This window comes from Echeneis naucrates, unplaced genomic scaffold (genome assembly GCF_900963305.1).
Source record: "Echeneis naucrates unplaced genomic scaffold, fEcheNa1.1, whole genome shotgun sequence".
In the NCBI taxonomy this organism is placed as follows: Eukaryota; Metazoa; Chordata; class Actinopteri; order Carangiformes; family Echeneidae; genus Echeneis; species Echeneis naucrates.
In genome coordinates, this window is record NW_021780168.1 from 1,369,003 (window position 1) to 1,379,785 (window position 10,783).

General features: G+C 43.9%; 5 non-coding genes across 5 annotated transcripts; 2 read left to right on the plus strand and 3 right to left on the minus strand.

The window, feature by feature from the left end:
- Nucleotides 1-4,146: 4,146 nt before the first annotated feature.
- Nucleotides 4,147-4,219, plus strand: trnak-cuu (transfer RNA lysine (anticodon CUU)). The gene has a single exon. It is a non-coding gene; the product is annotated as a tRNA-Lys (tRNA).
- Nucleotides 4,220-5,439: 1,220 nt separating this feature from the next.
- On the minus strand, nucleotides 5,440-5,512 carry trnat-agu (transfer RNA threonine (anticodon AGU)). Its single transcript has one exon. It is a non-coding gene; the product is annotated as a tRNA-Thr (tRNA).
- Nucleotides 5,513-7,778: 2,266 nt separating this feature from the next.
- On the minus strand, nucleotides 7,779-7,855 carry trnas-uga (transfer RNA serine (anticodon UGA)). The gene has a single exon. It is a non-coding gene; the product is annotated as a tRNA-Ser (tRNA).
- A 2,257-nt stretch (nucleotides 7,856-10,112) lies between these two features.
- trnag-ucc (transfer RNA glycine (anticodon UCC)) lies at nucleotides 10,113-10,184 on the plus strand. The gene has a single exon. It is a non-coding gene; the product is annotated as a tRNA-Gly (tRNA).
- A 455-nt stretch (nucleotides 10,185-10,639) lies between these two features.
- Nucleotides 10,640-10,711, minus strand: trnag-ucc (transfer RNA glycine (anticodon UCC)). Its single transcript has one exon. It is a non-coding gene; the product is annotated as a tRNA-Gly (tRNA).
- Nucleotides 10,712-10,783: the final 72 nt, after the last annotated feature.

Below are 10,783 nucleotides of genomic sequence, written 5' to 3' on the forward strand. Positions count from 1 at the left end.
AGTGATGTTGTTCGGACTCATCTAAGAGGATCAGAGCACTAACTGGTGCTCAGTTTTCATTATCAAGGTTGATGATAGCGACACACTTTTAGTTCCACTTTCGGGGGAGGACTGCAACACTGCAACAGTGTTTCTGCAAAAAAGGCAAGAGAGGAAGCCTGACAAAAAATTTCAGATCATGGAAATTGATATAGACGATATAATGTGTCATTATATAACTTTAATTCCCTCCCTGACATTGTCTCACAATGAAAAATACATGGAAATCACTTAGATTAGGGCAGGGGTCAGCAACCTGTGGCTCCGGAGCCACATGCGGTCCTTTCAGCCCCCTGCTGTGGCTCCGGAGCCATATATATACAGGATGAGGCCGTGCCAAGGCCGTGTATATATATATATATCTATATATAGCAGCATAAAGACTGGGTCCCGCTGTCTTACTCAGGCTGAACTACAGCGTCTATTCACGGGGGCTTTGACCTGCTCTGTGTCCGACCTGGGCCGGTGCACCCCTCCTTAGACGACCTGGTGATCCCGGGCTCCCCCCGGAGCACCATATCGATACCGAACTTAGTGCGGACACCCGATCGACATAGTCCGCTGCAGCCCAGAGCTCCTCCAGCCTCAGCCTCCCGGTAACTTGGATTACAGGCGAGGGACACACTTCCTGATCGGGCTTTTAGCATTTACGGCAGTGACGTCAACAAAAGGGATGACGACACCCGGTGGTGAAATTCATTAAGAACGTGAAGAGTTTGAATCCACTGATAAATAATAAAGTCTAATAATGTGAAAATGAAAACGCTGATGCTTTCAGCATTTCCATAAACCTTTTGTGACTTCTAACTTCCCCGGCACAGTGTTTTATCATGAAGTCTTTATCAGTGTCCTTCTAATGTGCAAATAAACTAAACTAAAGCAGGCAGCAACAAAAAGGAGACACACAGAGACTGAACAGGCTGATCAGGAGAACAGGCTCTGTGGTCGGCCTGACTCTGACGGTTGTTTGCTTTCATGGACCAAGTTTCCCAGGTGGGGAGCTCCAGAGCATCATCATCAGCTACATCATCCATTTAACGTTTTTGTTTTGCAGAACGAATCCTCATGTTTCCCTCAATGAAGGAAAGATTGGTTGGCACGAATGGGTAGGTTTTCATGTTTGAAAAGCCCATTTTTCATGTTTTTGAACTCTGCTTCAACAGCAGCAGAACTTCCACTGATGCTGGTGCTTCAGAAGAGTCAGAGTCAGTCGCGATGGTACGTAGAAGTTGTTTTGCATGTTCCACAGATTGTGACTTAAGAAGCTGTGCTATTGACCTCACAAAGAAATCTTGAACACCATGTGTTTTATTTTTCAGGCCGTCTCACTGGCGGATCATATTGATGCAGTGAACTTTGAGTCTATCCCTGAACTTTGAGCATTCGTTTCAACAACAGCCGCTCTGGCCGAGTGGTTAAGATGATGGACTGCTAATCCATACCCTGCTCTGAATGCATGGGTTTGAATCCCCTCCTCGTCACCTCGTTGAGCTCACTTTAGCCTGTCCCTGTTGCAGCCTGCTGTTCTGAGCAAAATTATCCAAAATGTCAGACTTTAGGTCCATCTTGAATGATCTATAAATGTCTTTGAAGCCTGTTGAAGGTTAATTCATAATGAGGTTCATCAAAACAAAACACCGCACCATCAGAACCAGAGCTCAGGCTGTTGGTACACAAACAAAGAAAGGCATACTTGTGGATTCACAAGTTTTATCAGGATCTGACCTTTTCCTGTTCCATCAGTAACCATCAAAGGAGATGCTGATTCTGTGGTTCTAATGACATCACAGAGATCAAAGACTCCTCCCATTATTTTTGTCATGGCCTCCACAGGAATTTCACACCAATTTCAGGAAGGAAAACAAAAGTAAGACAAAACTTAAACTGCAATGGCCAGGCATTGAACCCGGGTCAAATGCTTGGAAGGCAGCTATGCTTACCACTATACCACCATTGCATGTGATCACAAAATCAGAGTCCTTTTTTAATGAAACTGGTTATGGGAACTCACACATGGCTGGATCAAACCAATGTTGCACCAGTGGCCACCATCGCTTCAAGTTACCGATGTGGGATAGAGCCTCATGACATTGTTGCGAAGTGCACATTCTACCACTGAGCTACATCCCTGCATGGTCTGGCAGCATTAGCTAACCAGATAGCTTCTGAGCTCCTGCAACACCGATCTGTCTGATGAAGCCTTGTGGATGAGATGAGAACATTGATGATGCTGCTGAATTTAGGTCACCTGCACTTATGTCAACAGTCAGAGCTTCATACACAATAAGAGTACTGAAGAAAAATACTTTAAACATGAGCTCTGTGTCACATTCATGCAGCTTGTGTAGAAACAGTTCATTCCATCAGAATGAACCTTCACCTGTTAAGGTAACAGTTTGGTAACAGTCAAAGCTCCATACACAACAATAGTCCTGCTTCTGTTTACCAAAAGCCTCCAAAGCCCACCCAGAGACCTGCTGTGTTTAGTTCACTTGTTGCTGTATCTCCAACAAAGAACTAAAGTCTTGTGGAGAACGTGGGCATCGACCCCACTACCTCTCACGTGCTAAGCAAGCATTGCACCCTTTGAGCTCATCGCCCTGTGCAAAAACCACCCATCAAAGTGAGTATGCAAAGACTGCCTGATTAGGTCGCACACAAATTCCTCACATGGGTGAGGTGGACCAAAACCAGGTTGTTTCCATTTTCCAAGGACGGAGTAGCAATATTTCTACGTCAAAAGACTTTTTCACTGGAAAGACTCAGGTTTCAGCGAGATTTGAACTCAGATTGTTGGATTCAGACTGCTAACCATTACACCATAGAACCCCACAGGTATGCAGATGGGATCGGAATTTTTGTCTTTTAAGTGTGGGCAGTCAAAGGTTGACCTAAACACATTTGTCCCCAAATACACTTTACAGCAGTAGAGGTGAAAGAAAAGCAGCTTCTATAGGTCAAATAACCAGAGATTGAACCTCACTCTGGTACTACCTCAGGTGCCGAAACCCAGGATTGAACCAGGGACCTTTAGATCTTCAGTCTAACGCTCTCCCAACCGAGGTATTGCAGTGTCACTGTCACCACCCACCACTGCCAGTTTGTTTCTTGTCAATGAAAACTAATCAGCTAATTCAGGCATTTTTCATCTCCCTGTGAACAAAAGTTATAGAAGCCAGTGAAAGATGATACCAACACCAGGTGGGCTGAAATGAGAAACATCACAGTCAACCAGAGTTCGTGCTTGCGTAAAAACATGCAGGTTTGGCAGGGGGCACCCAGATTTGAACTGGGGGCCTCTTGACCTGCAGTCAAATGGCCACGCCGTTGATGTGACAATATGTTACGGCTTCAGCTGGCGTCTTCACTGTGGCAAGTTTCTTGTCAAGATCCTTCAAGTAACACAACCAGACAGCAAACTTCACACTGTCATTCATCTGTCATTCATAACATAACAGCGGGCATTGTGCACCATCCAGGGGATGTAGCTCAGTAGTTGAGTGCATGCTTTGCATGTATGAGGCTCCGCGGCCCCTGTCATCTCCAGCGTTGATAATGAAGCACAGGAAGTACTTATCTTGTGCAACACCCTGATCTCTCAATTATCCGCGCAGCTTGGAGCAATTTATCCTGTGCAGTCATCCTACCAAATTACCAAAGTGAACACAAGTGTACATGTGATGACAAACAACAGCCATTGAAGTCCACTTAAAAGCAAACTCCTAATGTTTTGGCCTCTTTTTTTAACTCACGTCAAAACATCATAATGAAGTTACGTCAAGTACATATAGAGCAGGTCTAGACCAAACTCTTATTAAAATTATTTTGAGAGCCGTGGTGAGGAGGGGTTCCAGGTCAGTATATGGAGGATTTTGCAGATGATGTGCTCCTTTCAGCACCATCAGCCTGAGAACGACAGCACTCATTGGAGTGTTGCATCAGTGGCCACCATCACTTCAAGTAACCCAAATGGGAAAGATCCTTATTGACAGCATTGTTGCGCTTTGTTACATCTGAGCTAAAGATACAAATAAAATTATCTAAACCGGCTTTTATTTTGAAATGATTTTTTGGCGATTTTTTGGAGGATGTTTTGCATTTCTAGCAGCCCGGCTAGCTCAGTCGGTCGAGCATGAGACTCTTAATCTCAGGGTTGTGGGTTCGAGCCACACGTTGGGCGATAAGCAGTTTTTTTAGACCCAAAGTTACCTTTCCAATATTCTGCCTCGTCTTTCAACCACAACCACATGAAATATTGTGAGGTTGAATGCTGCCCGCTGACTGGTTGTGTGTCCAAATGGCTTCAAAGACATCTTTCTGCATTCACTCTTCCCAAACCTTTGGACACAGCTTGAGCTTTCTCACAGGTGTCATTATTTCAGTGAAGATGTATGTATGGATGTATTCCCCCTGAATCCTGCGATTCACAGCTTCCACCAAATGGAGCCAAATAAGACACAAACTTATTGTGATGTGAGTCTGAAGAGCTGCTGCCCTTTGATACATCACCTGATGATGTCACCTGATGATGTCACAGTACTCACAGAATGAAACTCCTCCTTTGAAGCTGCTTTGAAGAATTTCCAAATCACATGTGGTTCAGATGTAAACACAAAGGCTGCCCCACTGTCACCATTCAGAGCAGCTGTGGAGATTATTGATCATTCATTGATTATTAATGATCAGCTCAGAACCAAACAGTGTATCTGAAGCACAGGAAAGAGTTCTGCTCTCCAACACTCTGATCCCTCAATTACCGCTCCACTGGAGCCTGTGACATGTCTCTCCTGACAACGTGCTTCATTATCAATGCTGGAGATGGCGGGGATTGAACGCGGGGCCTCATACAGTCAAAGCATGCACTCTACCACTGAGCTACATCCCCTGCATGATGCCACATGCCAGCTGGAAACTAATCACTAAACTGTTACAAAGGAAATGATCAATCTGCAGTCTTGCTCTGATCATTGTAACTTTGTGTATTGTTGTATCTGATAAGTTAAGCTGCACTTCTAATGACCACCAGGGGGCAGTTCCACTGGTTGGAAAAAGACTTCAGGCTGCATTGAAGTCTATGAAGAGAACAGCACCACGCTCTAACCAGCTGAGCTAACCGGCCCTGTGTGAAAGCATTTATTTTGGCTTATTTTTACAAATCTTTAACCAGCTAACAGCATTGGATGTGAAATCATTCAGCCTGTTACCGGCTCAAGTCCACAGCACTGTCCTCAGCTGTTTTTGTTGGATAGTATCTGGTTTGGTTAATCTCTTCCACAAAACGTCAGGATTGGATGTTCCAAAGGGAGACATGAAGATGCAGTTACCTCCTGATTGGTCAGAGAGTTTTAATGGAACTCCTGCAGAAGAGGTTACATGAGTTTATTTCAACAACCTTAAAACAGGTGCTGCTGGGATTTGAACCCAGGATTTCCTGTTTACTAGACAGGCGCTTTGACAACTAAGCCACAGCACCACTCTGATGCACAGAAATGTACAGAGGATCTTAAAATATTCCAACATAAGTAGCTGACCATCATGACTCTTACCAATTTTGCCTCCTGTGGAAAAGCAGTCAATCACCAAATTTCTCCTGTTTACAAGACCGGGCGCTTTGACCAGCTAAGCCACAGCACCACTCTGAAGTACATGTATATACAGAGGATCTGGTAATGGAAGTGTAATGTGTATACTGCAGCTGAGGTTGATGGTAAAGTGGTTTGTTTTAATGTAGGACTCTGCATCTACCTGAACCTGTTTGACTGCAGATTTGCATTTTCATTTGGACCCCAGGAAGAGTAGCTGCTGCCTCAGTGACAGCTAACGGGGATCCGTTGTTTATAGTGATAAACCTATAAACAGACATTTCAAAATGTATTCTTTCCTCAAATGTTCCTAAACTTCTATTAAAGGCAGCATTATTGCAGCAGGCAGCACTCTATGGTGGAGGTCATGACAAAAAAGTGGGAGGAGTCTTTGATCTCTGTGATGTCATTAGAACCTTTGTGACATCACAGAATCAGCATCTCCTTTGATGGTTACTGATGGAACAGGAAAAGGTCAGATCCTGATATAATCTTGTGAATCCACAAGTATGCCTTTCTTTGTTTGTGTACCAACAGCCTGAGCTCTGGTTCTGACTTGTGTGGTGTTTTGTATTGATGAACCTCATTATTTACACACACAGCACAAGACACATTCCCCCTTCAGGAATTGAAATCCCAGTCTTCCACAAGACAGGCAGAGATCCTGTCCACATCGGGGTTTAGACAAAGGACATCCCTGGGTGGGCTTGAACCACCATCCTTTCAGATAACAGCCAAACACGCTGACCGATTGCACCACAGAGACATGTTGACCTCTCTGTGTTGCTGTGTTGCTGTGTTTCTGTTGATGGTGAACTCAAAGGTTGTCAAAGTTGTCAAATGGTATTGTCGTGGAGACGTAGAAGGTCGGCGCACCATCAGCCTGAGACTCATTCATTCAGAGACACACTTCACTATAAATCCTAGAGATGCCGGGGATTGAACCCGGGGCCTCATACATGCAAAGCATGCGGTCTACCACTGAGATACAGTACACAGGAGTCAGCTCAGTTTTTTAGTATCGTGACATCATCAGGTGACATCATCAGGTGATGGATCAAAGGCAGCACCTCTTCAGACTCACACTTCACTTCAAACCTTTGAGGAAGTGGGACACAATTCTGAGGAGCACAAAAGTTTCCTGAGAGACAGACTGCAGAGAAACTGGCACTGAACAGAACATTCTGCATTCAAACCCCAGCGGTGCTTCACTCTCAGTGGAGTTCCTGCACTGGATGTGTTCCTGGTTGTGTTGTTGTAGCTGATCTGAAGAAATCTATTTAAAATGGCAAATCATCATAATTTTTACTGAATTTCTGAGCAGGACAACCCCAAAGAGAAGCATTTATGTAGAAAGGAATAACTGTAGCTGTCCGAGTTAGAGCCTCAGATATGGCTATGGAAGTACAACAGTCAGAGCTCCATACACAATAACAGTCTTGCTTCTGTTTACCAAAAGCCTCCAAAGTCCACCCTGTATGCTGTATCTCCAACAAAGAGCTGAAGTCCTGTGGAGAATGTGGGCATTGATCCCACTACCTCTCACATGCTAAGCGAGCAGCTCTACCATTTGAGCTAATTCCCCTGTATGCATGCTAGTACACATTTAATTTCTGGTGATGACGTCACCCAGCCCCCCATGTTCTCCAAACAGACCCAAAGTGGTACCATTCATTTGTGCTTGGTCCATGATTGTGATACATATACTGATCTTTACTTGCACGTTCACAGCGTGATTATATATATTTTGATCTTGGCAGGTGACCGATTGTCTGTAAGTTTTAAAATCTGTTGTTAGTTTTATTAACTTTTGGAAATGAATCACTTTATGCGTATTGTTTCTGGAGAGCTCACAGGGGTGCAGTATCTGCTCCAGCAGACCGGTCAGGTGCTGCAGGATGTGCACCCTGATTCACCTCCTCATTGAGGAGCATGATGTGGAGGATGACATGGAGGAAGATGATCCCACAGTGCTGGAGGTCCTTCATGCCCCCAGCACATCCACACTGGCGTCCAGCCAGTGTGCCTTCATCGTCCAGCCCTCTGCCCTCTGACAGTGAAGGCAGTAACTCCAACAGTTCATCCAATATGACCAGGACTGTGGCAGCAAAAAGAAGAAGCATGAAAGAAGCACATGTTGTGACAACAACAGACCTTTGTTGGCAGGATTTGAACCTGCGCGGGGAATCCCCAATGGATTTCAAGTCCATCGCCTTAACCACTCGGTTACAATCGTAAAAATGCCATACTGAAGCTGCACTAGCTGAAGAGGGAAGATCTTAAGTCTTGAAAACAAACTTCAGTATTAACCTTGCTTGTTTTAACTCCCAGCAGTTTTCCTTAGCAGTGGAAGTAAAGCAAATTTCAAATGTTGTTTTAGTGCCGAGTACCCAGTCTGCCTCCTTCGAACTATTCACTGCTTTTTTTCCAAAGCTTAGCTTGCATGCCAGCCCAGGGGAATTAGCTCAAATGGTAGAGCGCTCGCTTAGCATGTGAGAGGTTGTGGGGCTCATCTGCATAGCAGTGAAGATTAGTTCCAGTTTTGTTGTTGCTTCTGTCGGCAGAACTCTGGCATGACTACGTTTGTGTTTTGAGCTTCATTAACTTTTTGCAACAAGATACCAATCTTCCAAAAGCTCAACCAGCTGCTCCAGGTGAGGCTTGAACTCACAACCTCGGCATCACTCTGCAAGTTACTGTCTTATAAGTACCGCGCGCTAACCAATTGCAATTGCACTGGTCAACGTGTAAGTTTGGATGTACTCTTCAATTGATTTTACATTTACCTTTAAGAGATAGTAGTTTACAGTTATAAATATAAATGGGAATAAAATCAGATTTTCATTTCATCATCAAGAGGATGTCTCCACATGCACACTTGTTCTTGGTGTTTTCACTAATTGTTAAATAAAAAAATATATAAAATATATAAAAAAATATTTCATTCATCCAAGCATAATTAGTTGTTATGTAATATATATTTTCTGTGTGGCTTAGTCTTAAAATTATAATGGTTGTGTGGTCAACTCCTGCCTGAAATTTGCTTAAAAATTTGCCCATCAAAGTGAGTCCACAATACTCAAAGATCGCCTGATTAGATCGCACAGAGGCTCAAAATTTTCATTTCCTCATACGTGTGGAGTGGACAAAACCAGGTTGTTTCAATTTTCCAAGGACAGAATGGCAATATTTCGACACGTCAAAGGAATTTTGGTCTTTTAAAAGTTTGGGCGGTCAAAAGTAGACCAAAAGAACTTTGTCCCCAAACACACCTTGCTGCAGTTGAGGTGAAAGAAAAGTGGTCTCTGTCAGAAGTGGGATTTGAACTCACGCCTCCAGGGGAGATTGCGACCTGAACACAGCGCCTTAGACCCTTAGACTGCCTTGGATCCATGTAGCAGTGTATCTTTCATCCAAAGTCACAACTTTGAGAAGTTAGACAATGTGAGACATGTGGCATTATTGCAGTGAAACGGGTGAAGTTATGTGGTTATGCGGTCCAAGGTGCTGGATTTAGGTTCCAGTCTCTTCAGAGGCATGGGTTTGACTCCCACCACTGCCAGTTGTCCAAGCTGTGCTGTACAATCATGAAGAGTTTAGTTAAATCTAAAACTGCTATGAATAACAGATTTAGAGTCCAGAGTGCTCATGATGACACCATGGAACCACATGTAGCTGTGTGAAGTTTGATGTCTGTGTTATTTGAAGTATCCTGACAAGACACTTGTCACAGTGAAGACACCAGCTGAAGCTGTAACATAATCTTTGATCAGTGACAACAGTGTGGCCTTTGTGTCCTTTTAATTAAATTAGCGACTGTTCCTGGAGTTAATGGAGACTTTTGTGGAGGAACTGACAGGAAAGCGCACATCACTCTGCAGCTATCAACAGCAGATGCTGCAGTGAGCCCCGTCCCAAAGCCTTCACCTGTTCAGTCTATTTATGAAACATTTCAGAAACATTTCAGAAGTCTCAGTCTGACCCCTGTGGTTCATACTTTACAGTATGAACCACAGACAAACATCAGTTTGTCCTCTCATGTGATTGGCCTCATGGTGTGTCCATCAAAATAACCCCCCTGTCTGCACGGATTCTCTGAAGATTCGGCTCTCCTCGACTGTACTTTTTTTTTTTTTTCGACCGAAAGAGGGAATAATAAAATGAAAGAGTAACTTTGTCATCCACAGAATAAAACTACAACACAACACCCAACATTAGCTTAATGCTAACATGCATTAGAAAACGCCATAGACCGGCTAACGGGATTAGCATCAGTACCGCGATCATTTTAAGAGTCTCATGCTCTACCGACTGAGCTAGCCGGGCTGCTAGAAACGCAAAACATCCTCCAAAAAAAAAAAAAAAAATTGCAAAAAATCATTTCAAAATAAAAGCCGTTGTCTACGGTGCTCATGTTTGGTCATAAATCCAGCCACATGAGTTCCCATAACCAGTTTCATTAAAAAAGACTGTGATTTTGCACCTTCACCTGCAATGGTGGTATAGTGGTGAGCATAGCTGCCTTCCAAGCAGTTGACCCGGATTCAATTCCCGGCCATTGCAGTTTAGCTTTTGCCAAAGGAAGGTTAGTCCTTTCTCTACATTATTCACAGTAATGGAACTTACCTTGTCTGCATCCATCCATCTGTCTTCAACCAAAGCAACAGAGTTCCATTACTCGTGAACAAGACCTGAGATACTTGACCTCCTTGATGAGGTTGATCCTCGTCCCTGCTGCTTCACACTAAGCTGTGAACCGATCCAATGAGCGCTATAGATCTCGCTCTGTCTTGGTTTTTGTATTGGCTGTGGTTGCTTGAACACTCTGGCTTTATGTTGCTTCCCTTTCCCCGAGACAACTACAGGGTGTAACAGATGTACAGCTGTGGTGAGGACGGGTTACAGGTCTGTAGCTGGAGGACTTTGGCACCATCGGCCTGAGATCTACAGGATTTTGGGATCTCAGGAAGTAAAAAAAACGTAAAATACAAAGTTAAATTGTAGACACACAGGTAAACTGCAATGGCCGGGAATCGAACCCGGGTCAACTGCTTGGAAGGCAGCTATGCTCACCACTATACCACCATTGCATGGAAATGGCCAAAATCACAGCCCTTTTGTATGACTCAGAGTTTATTGAACCTCCTACCTGGAATACCCTG